This window comes from Perognathus longimembris, chromosome 24 (genome assembly GCF_023159225.1).
Source record: "Perognathus longimembris pacificus isolate PPM17 chromosome 24, ASM2315922v1, whole genome shotgun sequence".
Lineage (NCBI taxonomy): Eukaryota > Metazoa > Chordata > Mammalia > Rodentia > Heteromyidae > Perognathus > Perognathus longimembris.
The window spans coordinates 15,063,406-15,084,104 of NC_063184.1; the positions used below are offsets into that span (position 1 = coordinate 15,063,406).

At 41.8% G+C, this 20,699-nt stretch overlaps 1 pseudogene; it reads right to left on the bottom strand.

Moving 5' to 3' along the window:
• Positions 1–18,872: 18,872 nt before the first annotated feature.
• Positions 18,873–20,331, bottom strand: LOC125341373 (annotated as a pseudogene).
• Positions 20,332–20,699: the final 368 nt, after the last annotated feature.

A 20,699-nucleotide genomic window follows, 5' to 3' on the forward strand; every position in this document is an offset into this window, starting at 1 on the left:
AGAATTTGTTCAGAGTTGAGGCAAGAGAGTAAAGCATGGACAAAACCGAGGAGAAAGAGACACAGGATAGGAATGTGTGGGACCCTGTTCTGTAGATGAGAAGTAACTGAGCAATGTTCAATGGGGAAAACTATGGAAATACAAGATTTTCATAGCAGTGTGAGGGCTATATTTTGCAAGGATGAGTGAGTCCAAGAATAGAGACAGGAAGATAAATGAGGAGGTAGCTGGGATCCCGCATGGCATTGGGAGTAGTGTTGATAGAAGAGAAGATTAGAGGGTCACTTCTCAGGCCCGGAGTCCAAGCCCCAATACTTGCAAAAAAAAAAAAAAACACCAAAAAGAGCCTGGAAAGAAACTGGAAAGAGAAGATATTGGACAAATTGAGCAAAATAAACTAATATAATGTAACAAGAAGAAGAGAATTTACAAGTAGAAATGAGTTTCCACTCCTGTCGGTGAGTGAAAGATTACACCACCAAAGCACACTGCAACAGGGCTGCAAGATCAACACAGGATTCTTTTTTGAACTCTATAGAGCCTCTAGCACGTGTATGTAAAATTATTGCTTGCAGTCAAATGAGATTGACTGAGAAATGGATTCTTTTTGGTTATCATGATAACAGCCCAAGTACATTTTTGTTGTCAAAGTGCAACAAAAAAATAGAGAGGAAAGTCTCATTCTAGCAATCGCCTTTCCATCAGTTCATGTACCTCTAGACCTGGCCTTCTTGATGGCTATCTATATCTTTACTGAAATCAGAACAATGCTTCTCTATAGAGACTATGTCCTATAGAAACTAAAATAATAAAATCCGGACATCAAAATTTACATGAAAATGTTTAGGCGACTTTGTGATCATATGAGGTCTCCTAGATGCCTCAAATATGAACAACTCATGGGGGGAAAGAGAAAGGGAGAAGAGGGAGGGGGAATGAGGAATGAGGTAACAAACAGTACAAGAAATGTATCCAAAGCTATTGCCCTACGGTTGAGAAAGGAAGAATACAAAGATCACAAGGAGGAAGAGAAAGGCTTTTGTATTGATCATAGGCCTGAAGATTCCACTCAAACATCGAACTAGATTCTGTCTATCTCAATTAAAGTAAGAATTCCAAAATAATATGCTTTGTACAGTTGCAAATATCAAGAAACATTAAGAAAGCTATGGAATAAACACACAAATGCAGGAAAGAGACTTTGAGGAAGAAAAAAGGAGAGACAGGCGATTGCCAGGAATAAATAAGAGGCTCTGAAGATTCTGGTGAGGTTTATTTTCTCTAAGTATATATTTCATTGTTCTCTATACTGAGAGGTTACTTTATACTTAAATGTATGACATGACATATTTCACTCTACTTAGTACCTACGTGATAGCAGGTGCGAAGGTGTAGAGACCTAAAGAGACATCATGAAAGAAAAGATGTGCAGTCTGCCATGTGTGTCAAATAACAGCACCTAATTTCTCTGTCTCTCTCTTTCTCTATCTCTCTGTCTCTGTCTCTCTCTTTCTGTCTCTCTCTCTCTCTCTCATGGGATTTGAAATCCAGACCTGGGTGCTGTCCCTGATCTCTTTTGCTCAAGGCTAGAGCTCTACCACTTGAGCCACAGCACCACTAACAGCACCTATTCTCATTTGACATTTTTGGAAGAAATAGAGCACATCTGGCACAGTGCATTCAAGGCATTCCTTAGACCAGATGGTCGCCCAATGATGACAGAGACTCTCTGGAACTAGCTTTTCCTCTTACCTGCTCAATCTGGTTTGATACCAACGATCAAGGTAGGGAGCCACTTAAGAATTATCACCAGGGTCTGTTAGCAGGGATAGGGCAACAGCCTTGAAGCCAAGTAATTTATCTAAGGTGATTGAGACTGTACAGCTTCCCAGTGAGTCCCCTGCTGCTTTTCTTGAATGGCCCTGGAGGCCTATAGGACCTATACACCTATAGATCCTGATGCCCCAGAGAATCAAAGAGCCTGCAACATAGCCTTCTTTACCCAGTCAATACAAGATATTGGGAAAAAGCTTCAAAGATTAGAAGGGTTTGTGGGAAAAGTTATGTGACCTGGTAGCGCTTGCTTAGTGGGTGTTTGATTACAGACACCCTGGAGGAAAAGCTGTTTAAAAGATGGTTCAAGTTTTAGCAGCACCAATAGGACAGGAATCAAGAAACCCTCAACATAGATCATTTGTAAATTGCACTAGAGCACTCTAGGATGAGAACACTGTGTTTGTTGCAAGAAAAATAAACATTCGAATAGGTAATGCCCAATGAGGAATAAGATGAAAAAATGACAGCTTAAATAAGCCCAAGAGCCCCTCAGAAACTGTGTTCATATCTCCTGAGAAACTGTCTTTTATGGTCTGTCATGGGGTTTGAACGCCAAGCCTGGATGTGGTCTCTGAGCTCTTCCACTCAAAGCTAGAGCTCTACCTCTTTAGCCACAGCACCACTAAGAGCACCTGTTCTCACTTTCCATTTGTACTTAAATTACCATGTGAGAACTCAGTTTAACAATACATAACATTGTGTTTTTTCACTCAGAACTATACAGTGTAAACAATACTGTCTTAATTGTAGATATTATGATTTGCTAAGGGTTAAACTGAAGTAGAAATACTTGAACATCTTTATGCATTTTTAAAGAGTACACTGCTAATATTGATTGTTCACTGCTTTTTAACCTACCTCATTAGGATCTGTTGAAACAATAGCCAGGGAAGGTTAAGAAAAATGTCTCTGTCATCTTCTAGCTTTGCATTGGCATTCCAACAGCCTCTGGCAAGACCTGTAGCATTCTAGGGCAAAAAGAAACCCTTTGTCTATTATAATTTTTTATACAAATTACTAGATGGCTGGTCTTTCTGTGTGCTCAGCTCAGACTTCACAGAGAAGTTACAACCATGCCCTGCCTTTGTACAAGTGGTTGTAATCATTCTCGGTGTGTCTGAATTGTGGACATCAGTATGGCACCGTCTCTACCTTGTCAAGTATTTCATTTTCTTTTTTCTTTCTTTGTGTCCATCAGAAGGCTTGAACTCTTGGCCTGGGTACTGTCCCAGCACACTTCCACTTGAGTCCCAGTGCCACTCCCGGTTTTCTGGTGGTTATTTGGAGAAGAGTCTCTCAGCCTTTCCTACTTGCGTTGGGTTTGAACCTCCATCCTCAGATCTCTGGCTCCTGTGTAACTAGGATTACAGGGGTGAGCCACAGGCACCCAGCACTGGTCAAGTATTTCTTACAAATAGCAGAGTAGGTCTCACTGGACTCAAATACTAACTGGAAAATATATCTCCCCTTTTGTGAAAAGATGTTTGCAAAATGTTAGAGAACGTAATTCATTTTGCTTAACAACGAGACTAGATCATGTCCTAATTTTTTAAAGAAGATTAAAGCAATAACTTGAGTTTTCTTCTTTTAGTTGTAATAATTCACTGAATATATTTCAGTTTTCAATACATTTGGAAATGTAAGGTTCACTTGACTCAGAATCCTATTGTCCATACAGATAAATTTAGAATATAATTTATCATTTTATGTAAAAAAATATATAAATTCAGAAAGCATCGATCAATGATGTCTCCTTGACTCTAATATTCTTGCCTGTAGGCAGTTTATATACACAAATAGCTTTCTACAGAAGAGTACTTAGTAGGAAAGAAATACTGTTTTGAAAAAGAACTTGATTGGATCTCATACCTAGAGTTTCCAAATTTTCTGTCAGAGAAATAGGGTATCCTTCCTCATGATTTTACTTGCTTTTAAATTGTTAATCTTCAATTCACTGTTAATTAACAGTTAATTGTTCCTCTTAAATTCCCCTTTCACAAGAATCATAGGAATTATCAGTCTCCTTGATGTATATTTTATGACTGAGACTTCAAATGTCCCCCAATTATCATTTGCTAAACGCCTGCCTCATATGTATTCTCATGCAGTGATGGGACAAGGAGCCATACACTACCTGGTGTCACCTCGAATTTGTAATGCTTGCCTTCCTTCCTTTCCATCTTGTGGAATCATATGGATTCATTCGATGCATTCATTGGTAGCCACAATCTTACTATGTAGCACAGGTGGCCTTACACTTGCTATGCAGGCTAAAGTGGCCTCAAACTTGCATCCCTACCACTGCAGCTCATGCATGTACTGACATTGCAGGAATGAAGCAGCAGGCCCCATTCAATACTTTTGTTAATATCTGGAATTGTTTCTTTTGTGATTGCTGCTGCTGTTTTTAGATTTTTTTTATACTGCTGGTAGTTGAACTAGGGGCCTTGTACTCCATCACTGAGCTCCATGCTTAGCTGAAACATCAGTTATTACCTTATACTATGTTAATTATAAGTGATCTAAAATGAAGAAAGTAAGCACACTCTTAGAAACATCAAAGGGATTTTATGTGGAAGGAAAAGGATGCCAGATAGAAATATGGCTACACAGAGAAATAGAGAGAGAATGGGAGGGAAGAGAAAGGGGGAGGGCAGGGTTGGTGGGGATGGTGGAAAGGAAGGGAGGAGGGAGGAAAAAGGAAAGAAGTGGAAGGAAGAGGAAGGAAAGGGAGAAGATAGAGGAGGGAGGGAAGGATAGGAAAAAGGAGGAGTGGGCAGAAGGGGGGAGAAGATAAAGAAACAGAGACATCATTGCATAGAAATACTCTCCCGTTTTGAAAGATTTATTTAGATATGGGACATTGGAACTATTTTCAAGTGTCTCATCTTTGTACAGTATGCTGAAAAAATGTAATAAATTGTTTCCATGAACACCGTTCCAGTGTCTACTATATTTCATGATCTTTATATGTGTTAAATAATATTATAAATTTAGACTTTTTGAAGTGATAAGCCCTACCTTGAATTCTTACTGTGAGACAGTAAATTTCAAAATTGCCCATACAGGACTTCCGGGAAGACATCGGAGGAACAACAAAGCCCTAGCTGAGCTCCCTCCAACATCGTAGATTTCCCACTCCAGGGAAACTTTTACACCTAGAAAGACAGCCCAAGTAAGTTCTAACAGTACAGGGATTCTGGCCAGGAAGGAAAAATCGACTTTGCTGGCCTGAAAACACAGATTTGAGCTCCGGCGCCAGCACAGCGCCCCACACTCCGCGCACCTAAACCACACCAGAAGCCAGCAGGGAGAAATCCTCCACATGGTGGTGGACAGACACAATTGCAGGCTGAGCACCCAATGGGCCGAAATTGCAGAGAAAGCATGCAAGACATTCTCACTCAGGCCCACAGAGCAGCTCCTTGAAGTTACCCTTCCCCCCACCGCCAGAGCAAAGCTCCATGTTTGACACTGGCATAGGGTCAGACCAGACTGGAACTAAAGCAGGCCTGGGGAAAGCGAAGATAAAGGGGCCATCTTTGAAAAGGGCAAGAGGGACCGACCAGTGAGAGTCAGCTCTGCCCAGGAGAATGTCCCCTGATCAAGGGGGAGGCTCATCCTGGGCCACGAATTAACCAGAGGTGCCCCGCCCTGCCTGCCAGAATTTCTAAATTAAAACCCGAAAGCTGCGAGCAGCTACCAGCGGCACGGAACAGCCAGACGGGAGATCAAACAGTTCCTGAGACAGATAATCAGTCCTGTCACAGAGGAAGCCCAATTCCCAGCCCAAAATGGAGCTGAATTCCATAGCCATCTCTGTCCAGGAGGCTGCCCTGCCCAGGAGGGAGGAACTCCCCCCAGGCAAGCATCTCTCAGCTGAGTAAACCAGGCCAGAGGCGCCCTGCCCTGCTGAGTCCACAACCTATTCAAAGCCAGGCATTAAAGGCAGCGGCCCCACAACAGACGGAGGAGCCACGGTTCCCAAGACTGTTCATATCCCCATCTACAGTGGACGCCCACATCTTACCTGCAAGCTGTGTGAACCACAGAGCCCCAGGATTTCACTAACAGGGGAGGAGGGTCAGAGCAGATCCACCCCTGTGAACTGAAAGCAAGTCAAACCAGCCAAGCTGCAAAATAGACTGCTGAACATCGCAAGGAAACCAGAGACTGTAGAAAGCCCACCCAAATGAGGAAGACTCCATTTTTTTTCAAACCATATTTTTAAGCTTTTTTTTTTTCATTACTGAAATGTCTGGTTTTTTATTTTACATTTTTACCTGTTTGTTTTATCAAGTTGTTTTTTTTTTGTTTGTTTGCTCATTTTTCTGGTTTTTTTCTTATCTTTTTAATAACTTTTCACTCTTTTGTGCACTTGTCTTCCACTATTTTTTCTTTATCTCTCTCTTCAAATTCTCTTTCTCTAAAAATTTACTTTCCTATGAATAACACCTCCACCTTTTCTGCTAACTCTCCATTGTCTATCATTTTAACCTTTCCCTTTCTACTGACTCTACTTTTCTCCACATTTCCATGTCACTGAAACTAAACCATATCATCACACACACACCCCATACATTTACAAAGTATCTGTATATAACTGTGAACTTCTAAGATTTACACAACAGTGTTTGGTAAGGTCTGCTTTGGGTCTTAAACAGTGCTCACAAGTGCTTGTAGATTGGCATTCCCAATCCAAATGGGCAGAAGAAACACAAGAAAGATGGCAAACAATGGAGTCTCATTTACCACTCAAAACAAGCAGGAAGCAGAGCAGTCAATCAAAGAGATTGAGAACCCTCAAAATTCTCTACAAAGTCTACTGATAAACACGATAAATGAAAAGTTTGAATCACTTCAGTCAACTATTCCAGAACATGAGGAGGCAAAGCAAAAGTTAATGGAGAATTTCATGGCCTCCACAAATAGAAAGATAATTGAACTTCAAGAGTCAAATGAAAAGATAGTTACCCAGCTAAAAGATTTGAGAGACAGCACTCAAAACCAAATTAATGAAGTTAATGAAGTAAAGAAGTCCATGCAGGACCTAAGAGATAAGTATAGCAAGGACATGGGAGTCATCAGGAAAGTCTAGTCAGAAGGAAAAGAGATTCGAAATCAAGTAGCTAGCCTAGAGTCCAACTAACTGAAGCAGAGGATCAAATCTCAGGAGCTAAAGATTCCATAGAATCTATAGAGAAAGATAAAAAAATCAATACAAAACCAATCCAATCGACAAAAAAGATCACTCCAGAGCTTCAAGACACAATCAGGAAGCCCAATTTAGGAATAATAGGTATTGAGGAAACCTGGAGAAAGAAGTTAATGGTATAGGCAACCTATTTAACAGAATATTAGCCGAGAACTTCCCAAATATGCAGTAGGATAGGCCTATAAATATACAAGAAGCATTCAGAACCCCAAACCCACCAGACCAGAATAGGACATCCCACTGACACCTTGTGACCAAAACAGATTCAACAGAGTCCAAGGAAAGAATCCTTAAAGCTGTTAGGGAGAAAAAAGCAATCAGAATTACCCCAGACTTCTCAGCAGAGACCATGAAAGCAAGGAGACCCTGGAATGAGGTATGCCAAACCCTAAATAAAAATACCTACCAACCAAGAAAACTATACCCAGCTAAACTCTCATACATAGCCGAATGTCAAATAAAACTCTTCCACAGGAAGGAAAAACTGAAACAATATATCTCCACCAAACCAGCGTTACAGAAAATCCTCAAATATGTACTATACAGGGAAAATAATCAAGATCCCAATACAGACAGAGAAATGAACCCTAAATAGTAAACCAGAATATCAGATCAAGAAATGGGAAGACACAGGTTTTAACAAGATAGTGATAATGAAAGGAACAAATGAACAACTCTCAATCCTAACTCTCAACATTAATGGACTTAATTCTCCAATCAAACGACATAGGCTTATAAGTTGGATCAAAAATCAAGATCCATCTTTCTGCTGCCTCCAAGAGACACATCTATCCAGCAAAAGTAAACATCTTCTAAAAGTGAAAGGCTGGAATCAAATCTATCAAGTAAATGACCCCCTTAAGCAGGGCGGAGTTGTGGGGGACTTTTTAAGGGTCTGCATGGGAGGAGAGGTGGCAATTGTATGTTGTGTTTTGGTATTTGGAGGGGGGTGGCCATAGGGGAGGTTGGCCATGGGAGTGGGCAGTGTGTATATAGAGATAGGAAGAAAAGTGGTGTGTGATGTAAAGAAGGACAGAAGGAAGCAGCCAGAGGTGTCTGCCAGAGGAGGAGAGAAGGTGAGCTGAGCAGAGTGGTGCCTGAGCATACAAAGAGGTTTGTAAGGAGAAGCCCAAGATCTGTGGAGAGGCCTTGAAGCCTCAAGTAGGCCGGGGGAGAGGGGAGAGGAATGAGAAAAGGCCAGGCATGCAGAAAAGAGAAATTGGAAGAAGCTCCTTACTTTGGGGCTATGGAAGTTTGGAGATTGAGGCTCTTGGAGTTTGGAGGTAGAGGCTGCTCTTGGTTCTTGGTTCTGACTTCTGGGTAGTTAGCCCAGGACAAGGTAGTCAGCCACATGCCTATGTTTAGAGGTGGAGGCGGTTCTGGTTCTGGTTGGGGGTTCTTAAATAAAATTTCTTTGCCCCGTTTAGCTGTGCCTTCATGGATTTTTGTGCTCTCAATGCATTACACTGGATTGCGGAAACCACATCATTCAGAAATGGCTGGGTAGTTGACTCTTGGTTAGCAGATTTGTTTCCAGTTATGTGCACATTACTCTTCGTGTTGGTGTAGATTTCACATACTCCTTGACAGAAGCAGGACATACTCATTTCTCCCAATTGTCTTTCTGATTCCTCTGAGATCAGCAGACCAAGCGTGCTGCAGTAGGCAAGGCCTATGTAAGCAACATGGCCAACACATGCAGAGGAGCCCTGGACTTGTGATGGCCCTGAGCTGTCCAGCCCCTCAGGGACTGGAAAAGCAGGTTAGATCAAGAACGTTATGAAACTCAGTGACTCCCATATCAGAATACCTATGTCACAAAATGTGGTTAGAATAGAGCTACTTCTGCATGGAATGAAAACAGCAAGACACTAGAAATGAGCAGAGAGGCTGTGTTTCTTGGTGCCATCACCTGGAATACAATCGAAAGCCTGGGTGGCCTCCATTGTTGTGTGAGGGAAGCCAGGAAAGGTACATGTAAAACTGGGCACCTATCCATCTAAAGAAAATCACACTCTTCCCCACCCTGGACAGTTAGATGCCCATAGTGCTGCAGGGGAAGCTTTCATCAGGACTCCACCCATTCTGCCAGGATCACAAGATTCTGGCCACACCCTCTATTATTCCACACTTCTCTCTGACCAATGGGATGCCAGACTTGCGGCCACACCCACATTCTCTGCTGCCTAGTAGCAGGGATATTCCTTCTGTTGGCTTACACCACTCCCAGCCCTTGAGGGCGATAGAGATAGACTGGTGACTGTGCAAATCAGAGTGAGTTAGGAGCTCTAGTAGGAAATAGACATTGGTAGTGATTGTAGAGGTGATTTCAGACCACCGCCAGGGAATGTGGCTCCTCTGTCTTCCCTGCTGTCCCAGTGCTCAGAGGTCTGAACAAACCACACACAATGAACCAGCTGCAGGAAATCAACTATGGCAAGAATACCAGCAGGATTGCCCTGAAAGATGACCTGCACAATTCCACACAGAGAAGAAAAGTATAAACGGCAGTCACGCCAAGAGAAACAACACTGGGGATGGTCAATCCACATTGGAGCCAGCCAAAGACCATGCCTCCCCTGAGCCCCCCCTGCCTTCGTGCAGCCTCAGCGCTTCCAGGGTCGAGAGTCTCACAGGTCCCAATAACACCGAGGATCTGCAGAGGCGCTACCAACACCTGCTGCTTGCCCTGGACTCCAGCAAGTTAAGAAACCAACAGCTCTCCAGGGATCTCAAAAAACTGAAGGAGGAAAAGAAACACCTGCTGCATGAACAACAAAAAGAGAATTGGAAGATGGTCCGTATGCAACTGGCACTGAAAACAGAATTAGACATCCACGAGCTAGCCATACAGATGTTGGTTTCAGTAGCACGAAATTTACGCTCTGCCCTGGACCAGATGCAGCAAGAGTGCGACGCGATAATAATGGAGAATGAAGTTCTCACCAGCCACCTGGAGGCTGTAGAACAGCACATTGGAGAGCTAGAGAGAGCATTGTCTGCACTCGACAACCAGCAGGATGACACAACAAAGAAGAATCTTCAGCTCATCAAAGGCCCAGGAAAAGAGCAACATTTTTAGAATATCACAATGCTAGAATAATGTATGAGCTAAAGAAAATAAATCGTAGAAAATAATGTTTTTCCTCTCATATTGAATTTGAATACATAACTTTAAAGAAAAAATCCTTTATGCTTAAAATATTAAGGGTAGGGGCTGGTAATATGGCCTGGTGGCAAGGGTGCTTGCCTCATATACATGAAGACCTAGGTTTGATTTCTCAGCACCCCACACACAGACAAAATGCCAGATGTGTCACTGTGGTTCAAGTCTTAGAGTGCTAGCCTTGAGTAAAAAGAAGCCAAGGCCAGTGCTCAAGACCTGAGTTCAAGCTACAGTACTGGCAATAAAACCCCAAACCATAAACAATATTCTGGTGAAAATTAATATTAAAGATCAAAAATATATGTGTATCCTTGGCAGAAAGGTGAATGGAAAAGCTGCTCATATAACAATGATTGTTCAAGCAAATACCAGAACACAGAATCTTTATTATTCAAGACACAAAATGTTAATAAACTTTTCACTTAACATTTCATTCACATAGGATGGGAGGTTTTATCAGAAAGAAACCTAGAGATTACCCAAATAATCATATAACAAAATTTATATTTTCCAGTCTTCTTGGATAAGATATTCCCTTTTGCATTTTTGGTGCTATGCTGTTTTAAGTTTAAGGCTTATCCACAGAGATAAGTTTCTGGTATATCCCTTTTATTACATAAAAGCCAACAGGACTGTATCAGTATTGGATATTATCTGCCATGGTGAAGGTAGTTTCGACACTCAAATTTATAGTCTCTCTACAGGTATATGTTCATTTAAAAGACAAATCAAATAATGGGCAGCTGTGAAAAGAATGCATACCCCTTTCTAGCGTAACTACTATTTCTTTTAAGAACTGAAGTATGATTTTATTTTACTCTGCATGAATGCCATACATACAAACCTTTTGTTTGGGTCATAATTGTCATATTTCACAATTTAATATGAATAACAAAGACATACATGATCAATTCCTGAGTAAAATAGTATTGCGAATAATACATTACAGTAGCGTAGAAACATAAGCAAAGTGACCATTGACATGTGGTATGGTAGAACAGTGATACAATCTGAACGTTAGGAGATTTGTGATCCATAACACTGAATCCTGCACATTAATCTTGCATGGACTGGCTATTCAGGATAAGTATCAGTCATAAAAACCAAGACCAAGAAGTTACCTGCAGCTAGGGAACACTGGATTTCACTTAAGAAATTGGACCCTGGACTCCAGATGACGGCTGAGCAGGGACGACCTGAAATCGCAGAGAAAGCGTGAGTACCCCACGAAAGATATTCCCACTGGCGCCCACAGAGCAGCTTCTGGAAGGCAGCCCTTCCCCCACCGCCAGAGCAAAGCGCCATCTTTGCCAGTGGCATTGGGTCAGACCAGATTGGAACTAAAGCGGGCCTGGGGAAAGTGAGGTTAAATTAGCCATCTTTGAAAAGGGAAAGAGGGACTGACCAGTGAGAGCCAGCTCCGCCCAGGAAAACGCCCCTTGCCCAGGTGGGAGGCGTGTTCTGGGCCACTGCTCAGCCAGAGGTGCCCCGTCCTGCCTGCCAGAATTTCTAAATTTAAAGCAAATGCAGCGAGCAGCTCCCGGTAGCACGGAAACTCCAGACAGGGGAAGAAAGAGTTCCTCAGAAAGTTAAACAGTCCCATGACAGAGGAAGCCCAATTCCCAGCCTGAACCAGAGCTGCACTCCATAGCCACCTCCGCCATGGAGGCCACCCCGCCCAGGAGCATGTAGCCTCCCCCAGGCAAGCAGGTCTCAGTCGGATAAAACAGGCCAGAGGCGCCCCACCCTGCTGAGTCCACAGCCTATTCATAGCCAGCGTTAAAGGCAGCGGCCCCACAGCAGACAGAGGAGCTAGAGTTCCTGAGACTCCTCAAGTCTCCATCTACAGAGGACACCAAGAACTGCCAGCAAGCTGTGCAAACCACAGAGACCCAGGATTGCACCAACAGAGGTGAAGGATCAAAACAGATCCACCCCCTGCAAACTGAAATCAAGTCAAACACAGCCAAGCAGCAAAATAGACTGCAGACCATCACGAGGAAACCAGAGACTGGGGAAAGACCACCCAAGCAAGGAGGACTCCATTTTTTTTTTCACTTCTGAAACGTCGTCGGGTTTTTGTTTGTTTGTTTTGTTTTCCATTTTTACCTGTTTGTTTTATCAAGTTTTTTTTTCTTTGCTCTTTGTTTGGGTTGATCCTTTTCTGTTTTATTTTCCTTTTTATTTTTTCTTTTTTAAATAATTTTTCTCTGTTTTGTGCATCTGTCTTCCACTATCTTTACTGTATTTCTCTCTTTGTGTTCTCTTTCTCTAAAAATTACTTTACTATGAATAACATCTCCACTCTTTTCTGCTAACTCTCCATTGTCTATCAATTTAACCTTGTTCTTTCTAATGATTCTACTCTTCTCCACATTTCCACGTCGCTGAAACTAAACCAAAACCACCACCCCCCTCCCCAATATATTTTACTCTATTCTCTTTACTACCTCCAACTTACCCTCCTGACTTACTGCCTGGACCTCCAGTTTCCATTGACTCCTGGTTACTGGATAGACAGTATCCCAGCTTAATCTGAGTGAATCAAAGGGGTTCATAGAGAAAGCCAGTCCTAAAAGAACTTAATATAAAAACAAGAATTGCTTATAGGGTTGTAACAGTAAATAAGTAACTACTGATTACAAGGCCCAGGATCGGTTCCTATATTGAAATTGTATTCTTTAGGAACACCAAATCTAATTTTATAGACAGGTATACAGGGTATCTGTATATAACTGTGACTTTGTATCATTTACACAACAGTGCTTGGTAAGGGCTGCTTTGGGTCTTAAACGGTGCTCATAGGTGCTTGTAGATTGGCATTCCCAGTCCAAATGGGCAGAAGGAACACAAGAAAGATGGCAAACAATGAAGCCTTATCCCCCACTCAAAACAAGCAGGAAGCAGAGCAGTCAATCAAAGACATAGAAGAGAACCCCCAAAATGCTCTACAAAGTCTACTGATAAACATGATAAATGAAAAGTTTGAATCTCTTCAGTCAATTATTCTAGAGCATGAGGAGGCAAAGCAAAAATTAATGGAGAATTTCATGGCATCCACAAATAGAAAGATGAATGAACTTCAAGAGTCAAATGAAAAGATAGCTAACCAGCTTAAAGATTTAAGAGACAGGACTAAAAACCAAAGTAATGAAGTTAATGAAGTAAAGAAGTCCATACAAGACCTAAGAATTGACATGGAAATCATCAGGTAAGACCAGTCAGAAGCAAAAGAAATTCGAAATCAAGTAGCTAGCTTACAGTCCCAAGTAACTGAAGCAGAGGAGTGAATATCAGGAACTGAAGATTCCTTAGATTCTATGGAGAAAGATAAAAAATCAATACAAATCCAGTCCAATCAACAAAACAGATCGCTAAGGAGATTCTAGACACGATTACGAAGCCCAATTAAAGGATAATAGTTATTGAGAAAAACTTGGAGAAAGAGGTTAATGGGATAGGCAAGCTATTTAACCAAATATTAGGTGAGAACTTCCCAAATATCCAGAAGGAAAGGCCTATACAGATACAGAAGCATTTAGAACCCCAAATCGACCAGACCAGAATAGGACATCCCACTGACATATAGTGATCAAAACAGGTTCAGTAGAGTGCAAGGAAAAAATCCTTAAAGCTGTTAAGGAGAAGAAAACAATCACATATAAAGGAAAAGCAATCAGAATTACCCCAGACTTCTCAGCAGAGACCATGAAAGCAAGGAGAGCCTGGAATGAAGTATACCAAACACTAAATAAAAATAACTCCCACCCAAGAATTCTGTACCCAGCCAAACTCTCATTCATAGCCGAAGGTCAAATAAAAGTCTTCCACAGGAAGGAAAAACTGAAACAATATATCTCCACCTAACCAGCTTTACAGAAAATCTTCAAAGATGTACTATACAGGGAAAATAATCAAGATCCCAATACAGACAGAGAAATGAACCCTAAATAGTAAACATCAGATCAAGAAATGGGAAGACACAGCTTTAAGCAAGATAGTGATAATGAAAGGAACAAACGATCATCTCTCAATCCTAACTCTCAACATTAATGGACTTAATTCTCCAATCAAAGACATAGGCTCATAAGTTGGATCAAAAATCAAGATCCATCTTTCTGCTGCCTCCAAGAGACACATCTATCCAGCAAAAGTAAACATCTTCTAAAAGTGAAAGGCTGGAATCAAATCTATCAAGCAAATGGCCCCCATAAGCAGGCTGGAGTTGCAATCCTAGTATCAGACAAAATTGACTTCAAATTAGAAAAGGTAAGAAGAGACAAAGAAGGTTACTACATACTAGTAAAGGGATCACTCCTACAGGAAGATAGAACCATTCTAAATATCTACACAGCAAATGCAGGAGCACCCAACTTCATCAAACAAACACTACTAACTCTAAAAACCCTCATAGACCCAAACACATTGATAGTTGGGGATTTTAACACCCCACTATCACCTCTGGACAGATCAACACGCCAAAAACTGAACAAAGAAACCACAGAACTAAATATTGCATAGACCAACTAGACTTAACCGACATCTACAGAATATTCCACCCAGCTACAACAGAATACACATTCTTTTCGGCAGCACATGGAACATTCTCCAAAATAGACCACATCTTGGGGCACAAAGAAAATCTGTACAAATTCAGAAGTATCAAAACCATTCCCTGCATTCTCTCAGACCACAATGGCATAAAATTAGAGCTCAACTCAATCAGCCACCACAGAAAATACTACAATTCATGGAGACTAAACAACACACTGCTGAACCATCAGAGGGTCATTGAAGAAATTAAAACGGAAATTCAAATGTTTATGAGATTCAACCAAGTTGAGGACACAAAGTACCAGCTCCTTTGGGACGCAGCAAAGGCAGTACTCAGAGGAAAATTTATATCTCTGAGTGCATACTTCAACAAACTGGAGAAACAGCAACTCAATAATTTAAAGAAGCACCCTAATTTCCTTGAGAGAGAACAACAAGCCAAACCCCACGCTAATAGACGGAAGCAAATAACTAAAATCAAATCAGAATTAAATCAATTAGAGACGAAAAAACCATCGAAAGAATCAACAAAACAAAGAGTTGGTTCTTTGAAAAAATCAACAAGATAGACAGACCCCTGGCAAACCTGACCAAGAAACGAAGGCAGCAGACTCTAACAAACAAGATAAGAGATGAAACAGGTAACATCTCCACAGAAATAACCGAAATTCAGAAAATAATAAGGGACTATTTTTGCAAACCTTTATGCCAACAAATTCGAGAACTTGGAAGAAATGGATGATTTCCTAGAAAAAATTCATATCCTCAAACTCAAACATGAAGATTTAAACCTTTTAAACAGACCCATATCCAATATTGAAATAGAAGCGGCAATAAATGATTTCCCATCCAAGAAAAGCCCAGGTCCAGACAGATTGACTGCAGAATTCTACAAGGCCTTCAAGACAGAACTCACACCAATATTTCTCAAACTCTTCAATGAAATTGAAATAGAACATTCACTACCAGACTCATTCTATGAAGCCAGTATAACCCTCATCCCAAAACTAGGCAGGGACTCATCACGGAAAGAGGACTACTGACCAATTTCCCTGATGAACATAGACGCAAAAATTCTCAACAAAATTCAGGCCAATCGACTTCAACAGGTCATCAAAAAAAATCATACACCATGATCAAACTGGATTCATTCCAGAGATGCAAAGTTGGTTTAATATATGCAAGTCAATTAATGTAATCCACCACATCAACCGGAGCAAGGTAAAGAACCACATGGTTTTATCTCTGGATGTGGAAAAAGCATTCGATAAAATCCAGCACCCATTTATGCTTAAAGCCCTGGAAAAACTGGGATTCCAGGGAACATTCCTGAATATAATCAAGGCAGTTTATGACAAACCAACAGCAAGCATAACTCTAAATGGGGAAAAACTAAAGCCATTCCCTTTAAAATCAGGAACAAGGCAGGGATGTCCACTCTCTCCCCTACTCTTTAACATAGTACTAGAATTCCTAGCCAGAGAAATTAGGCAAGAAGAAAATATAAAGGGGATCCAAATAGGAAAATATGAAGTTAAACTTTCTCTCTTCGCAGATGACATGATCCTATACCTAAAGAACCCTATAGACTCTACCCCCATGCTACTAGAGCTGATCCAAAACTTTGGCAAAGTCGCAGGATATAAAATAAACCTTCAAAAATCAACGGCCTTTCTTTATGGTAACGACCCGAAGACCGAGGCTGAAATCAGGTAAGCAACTCCTTTTGCAATAGCCCCCCAAAACATAAAATACCTAGGAATAACCTTAACCAAAGAAGTGAAAGACCTCTTTGATGAGAACTTTAAAAGCTTGAAAAACGAAATTAAGTCAGAACTAAGGAAATGGAAAAACCTCCCATGCTCCTGGATTGGGAGGATTAATATAATCAAAATGGCAATATTGCCAAAGGCTATCTACAAATTCAATGCAATACCCATTAATATCCCAACACCATTTTTTTGATGAAATAGAGGAAGCAATCCAGAAATTCATATGGAAAAATAAAAGACCTAGAATAACAAAAACAATCCAAAGCCGAAAAAACAGTGCTGGAGGAATTACAATACCCAACTTCAAGCTGTATTATAAAGCTATAGTAATAAAAACAGCTTGGTATTGGCACCAGAACAGGCCTGAAGTCCAATGGAACAGAATTGAAGACCCAGAAATGAACCCACAGTACTACGCCTACTTAATCTTTGATAAAGGAGGTAAAACAATAGTATGGAACAAAGATAGCCTCTTTAACAAGTGGTGCTGGCAAAACTGGCTCAACACATGCAACAAACTAAAACTAGATCCTTATATACCACCTTGCACCAAAATCAATTCCAAATGGATTAAAGACCTCGAAATCAAAACAGGCACCCTGAAAACACTAAAGGAAGGAGTAGGAGAAACACTTGGGCTCCTTGGCACAGGACGGAACTTCCTTAACAAACACCCAGAAAGGCTACAAATCAAAGAAAGGTTGGACAAATGGGACTGCATCAAACTGCAGAGCTTCTGCACGGCAAAGGGCATAGCTCGCAAGATAAACAGAAAGCCCACAGACTGGGAGAAGATCTTTACCGGCCATTCAATGGACAAATGCCTCATCTCTAAAATATATGCAGAACTAAAAAAATTACCCTCTTCCAAAACAAAACCGCAAAGAACCAATAGCCCCCTCATCAAGTGGGCTAAAGACTTTCAAAGAGACTTCTCTGATGAGGAAATGAGAATGGCCAGGAGACATATGAAAAAGTGCTCTACATCACTGGCCATAAAAGAAATGCAAATCAAAACAACATTGAGATTCCATCTCACCCCAGTAAGAATGTCATAAGAAAACTAGCAATAACAATTGTTGGAGGGGATGTGGCCAAAAGGGAACCCTACTTCATTGTTGGTGGGAATGTAATCTGGTGCAGCCACTCTGGCAAGCAGTATGGAGATTCCTCAGAAGGCTAATTATAGAACTCCCCTATGACCCAGCAGCCCCACTTTTGGGTATCTATCCAAAAGACCACAAACCAAATCACAGTAATGCCACCAGCACAACAATGTTCATCGCAGCACAATTTGTCATAGCGAGAATCTGGAACCAACCCAGATGACCCTCAGTAGACAAATGGATCAGGAAAATGTGGTACATATAAACTGGAATTTTATGCCTCTATCAGAAAGAATGACATTGTCCCATTTGTAAGGAAATGGAAGGACTTGGAAAAAAATATACTAAGTGAAGTGAGCCAGACCCAAAGAAACATGGACTCTATGGTCTCCCTTACTGGGAATAATTAGTACAGGTTTAGGCAAGTCATAGCAGAGCATCACAAGGCCCAATAGCTATACCTTATGAACACCTAAGATGATGCTAAGTGAAATGAACTCCATGTTATGGAGACAATTTTTTTTTTTTTTTGGCCAGTCCTGGGGCTTGGACTCAGGGCCTGAGCACTCTCCCTGGCTTCCTTTTTGCTCAAGGCTAGCACTCTAACACTTGAGTCACAGTGCCACCTCTGGCCATTTTCTGTATATGTGGTGCTGGGGAATCGAACCCAGGGCTACAAGTATACAAGGCAAGCGCTCTTGAGGAGACAAATGTTATATCACAGTTGTAACTACATTCAACGTCCTATGTGTATCTGTAGCTTCTATTATTGATGATGTTCTTGTATCACCTTACTGTGGTTGTACCTACACTATCTCTGTAATCTTATCTGAGTATATTGGAAACCGTGTATACTGGTATTGGAACTAGGAAATTGAAAGGGAATACCAAAATTGAGAGATACAGGGTAAAAAAAGACAAACAACTACAAAAGCAATACTTGCAAAACTGTTTGGTGAAAGTGAACTGAACACCTCAGGGGGGAAAGGATAAGGGGCAGGGGGTGGGGGGTATGAAGGACAAGGTAACAAACAGTACAAGAAATGTATCCAATGCCTAACATATGAAGCTGTAACCTCTCTGTACATCAGTTTGCTAATAAAATAAATAAATAAATAGAACCCTGGACCCTAGTTAACCTTTAGGACATACAAGAAAGGTTCCCTTACAAAAATGCCAGTCTTGTAGGAAGATAACCTGTTTGAATTTGACACAGAAGTAGTTCATGCTGCCGTTAATCTATGGATATCACCTGTGGAAACGTGGAGATCGTGAAGCTACCCAATCCCACCTTCAGTGCTGGTGCTGGTCCACAAATGCACAGGAAGACTTTAGAGTTTTCTAGATTTCTTTTCAAACACTCAGCAAGAAGAGTTGGTGAAATGTATCCTCTTTGCCATTGTGTCCCAAAGCAGGTGCTGAGAGAACAAATTCAGCATCAAATCTTTCATTGTCAATGCTAATTTCTCCAATTGGCTTCTGCAAATTGCATCTTGTGTTTTATTGAAGAACGTCAATTTTATCTTCCTGGGACTGGGTATATTAGTCAAAGCATAATTCAGAACTTGAACCATGGGTGTGAAGGCTGTTCCCGCTGCCAATAAAACGAGATCTTCTGATTCCTGCATTTTGGATAGTTGAAAACTGCCCTCAGGACTGCTTAGAGAAACCTAACCTCCCATCTGAAGATGATCAAGCTGTCGTGTGAAGAGTCTGGAGGGAGAAATTTGGATCCAGAAGTCGAAGTACTGATTGTTAGGAAGAAGGGGAAGTTTGAACTACAAGACAGAGGAGTCAGGTGCAGGTGTGTATGGCCTTGCTAGTGGTGCGCCCAAAGGTTAGCCAGCGGGAGACATGGGGCCTGGCCGGTGCCCGCAGATGGGCGCGCGCAGGCCGAGAGCCGCAACTCAACTTTGTGTCCTGTCAGGAGGAACTTCTGCCATGGAAACCAGGCGGCCCTTCCTGGAGGACAGGCCTGCATCTCAACTCCGAATAAATGAACTAGGCCACTCCAGGGGATGGCCAGGGGACTTCCCCGAGGGACTGTCCTTTTCTTCATCATAATCTCCCCGTTCTCCACAACCCGCACAGAAAAGTCTTCCTGAACCTCATGGCTTAGCCGGATATGGATAACATCCACATAGTCCTTCCTGATTGTATCTGCTCTAGAGGAACCACCTTGATGATCAATGATCATTGATTATTAACTGATGTCCTTCTGCTGAGCATATATGAGGACGGTGAGGAAGAGTCTCTTTGGAACCAATGAAGCTTAGAGAAGTGGGACGCTCCATGCCAGGCCGATCTGTCAACGGCCTCTTCGGAAGCAAACCTTCAGGGCAGTGGCTTCACTGCTATGCTGCCAACCAGGCATTCCATCAACATGGATTTCGAATGGACCCAACGCTGAACCTGCTGGATAAGATCAGCGCCACCTGCTCCGGCTACTCTCATGCGTTCATGTTCTCCACCACGGTGATAATCCGGGGATGGGCTGACATCATAAACAGGCCCTCTTAGACAGATCCAACAATTCTCTTTCTTGGGGTGTTGCTTCAGTTCTTCTTCAGTGACTTCCACCAGCCTCCCTTTCAAACCGGTGAGGCATTTTCCACTGGTGACCAGTCGAATCCAATCCATTATTTTTCTGCCTTGTTCTAAAGGGACCATGCTATGGCCCCCGGAGGCGGCAGCTGGGGCCTGGGAGGAACGGGAGGTTGAGCGCCCTGGACCCCGGCCCGACCCTGCCTGGGGTCCTCACTGAGCAGAGGCCAAGGCCGGACCCATTTCCGAAGTCCATAGCTACGCCTAATGAGTCTAATCAACTGAAAGAAGACCATAGATATGGAGGATGAGTGGATAGTTTTGAGTCCTAATTTAATCAAATGTTACGTGCACCTACTATACAAGGAGCTGCGTGAAGAAGAGTTTCTACCCAACAGGAATTAGAGTTTGTTTTCTGGCTTCTATTTCTTCCAACCTTTTTCAGTAAAGGTACTATGAAGAAGGGCTGTGATCAAGAGTAAAGAACCAGAAATGAACTTTTAACC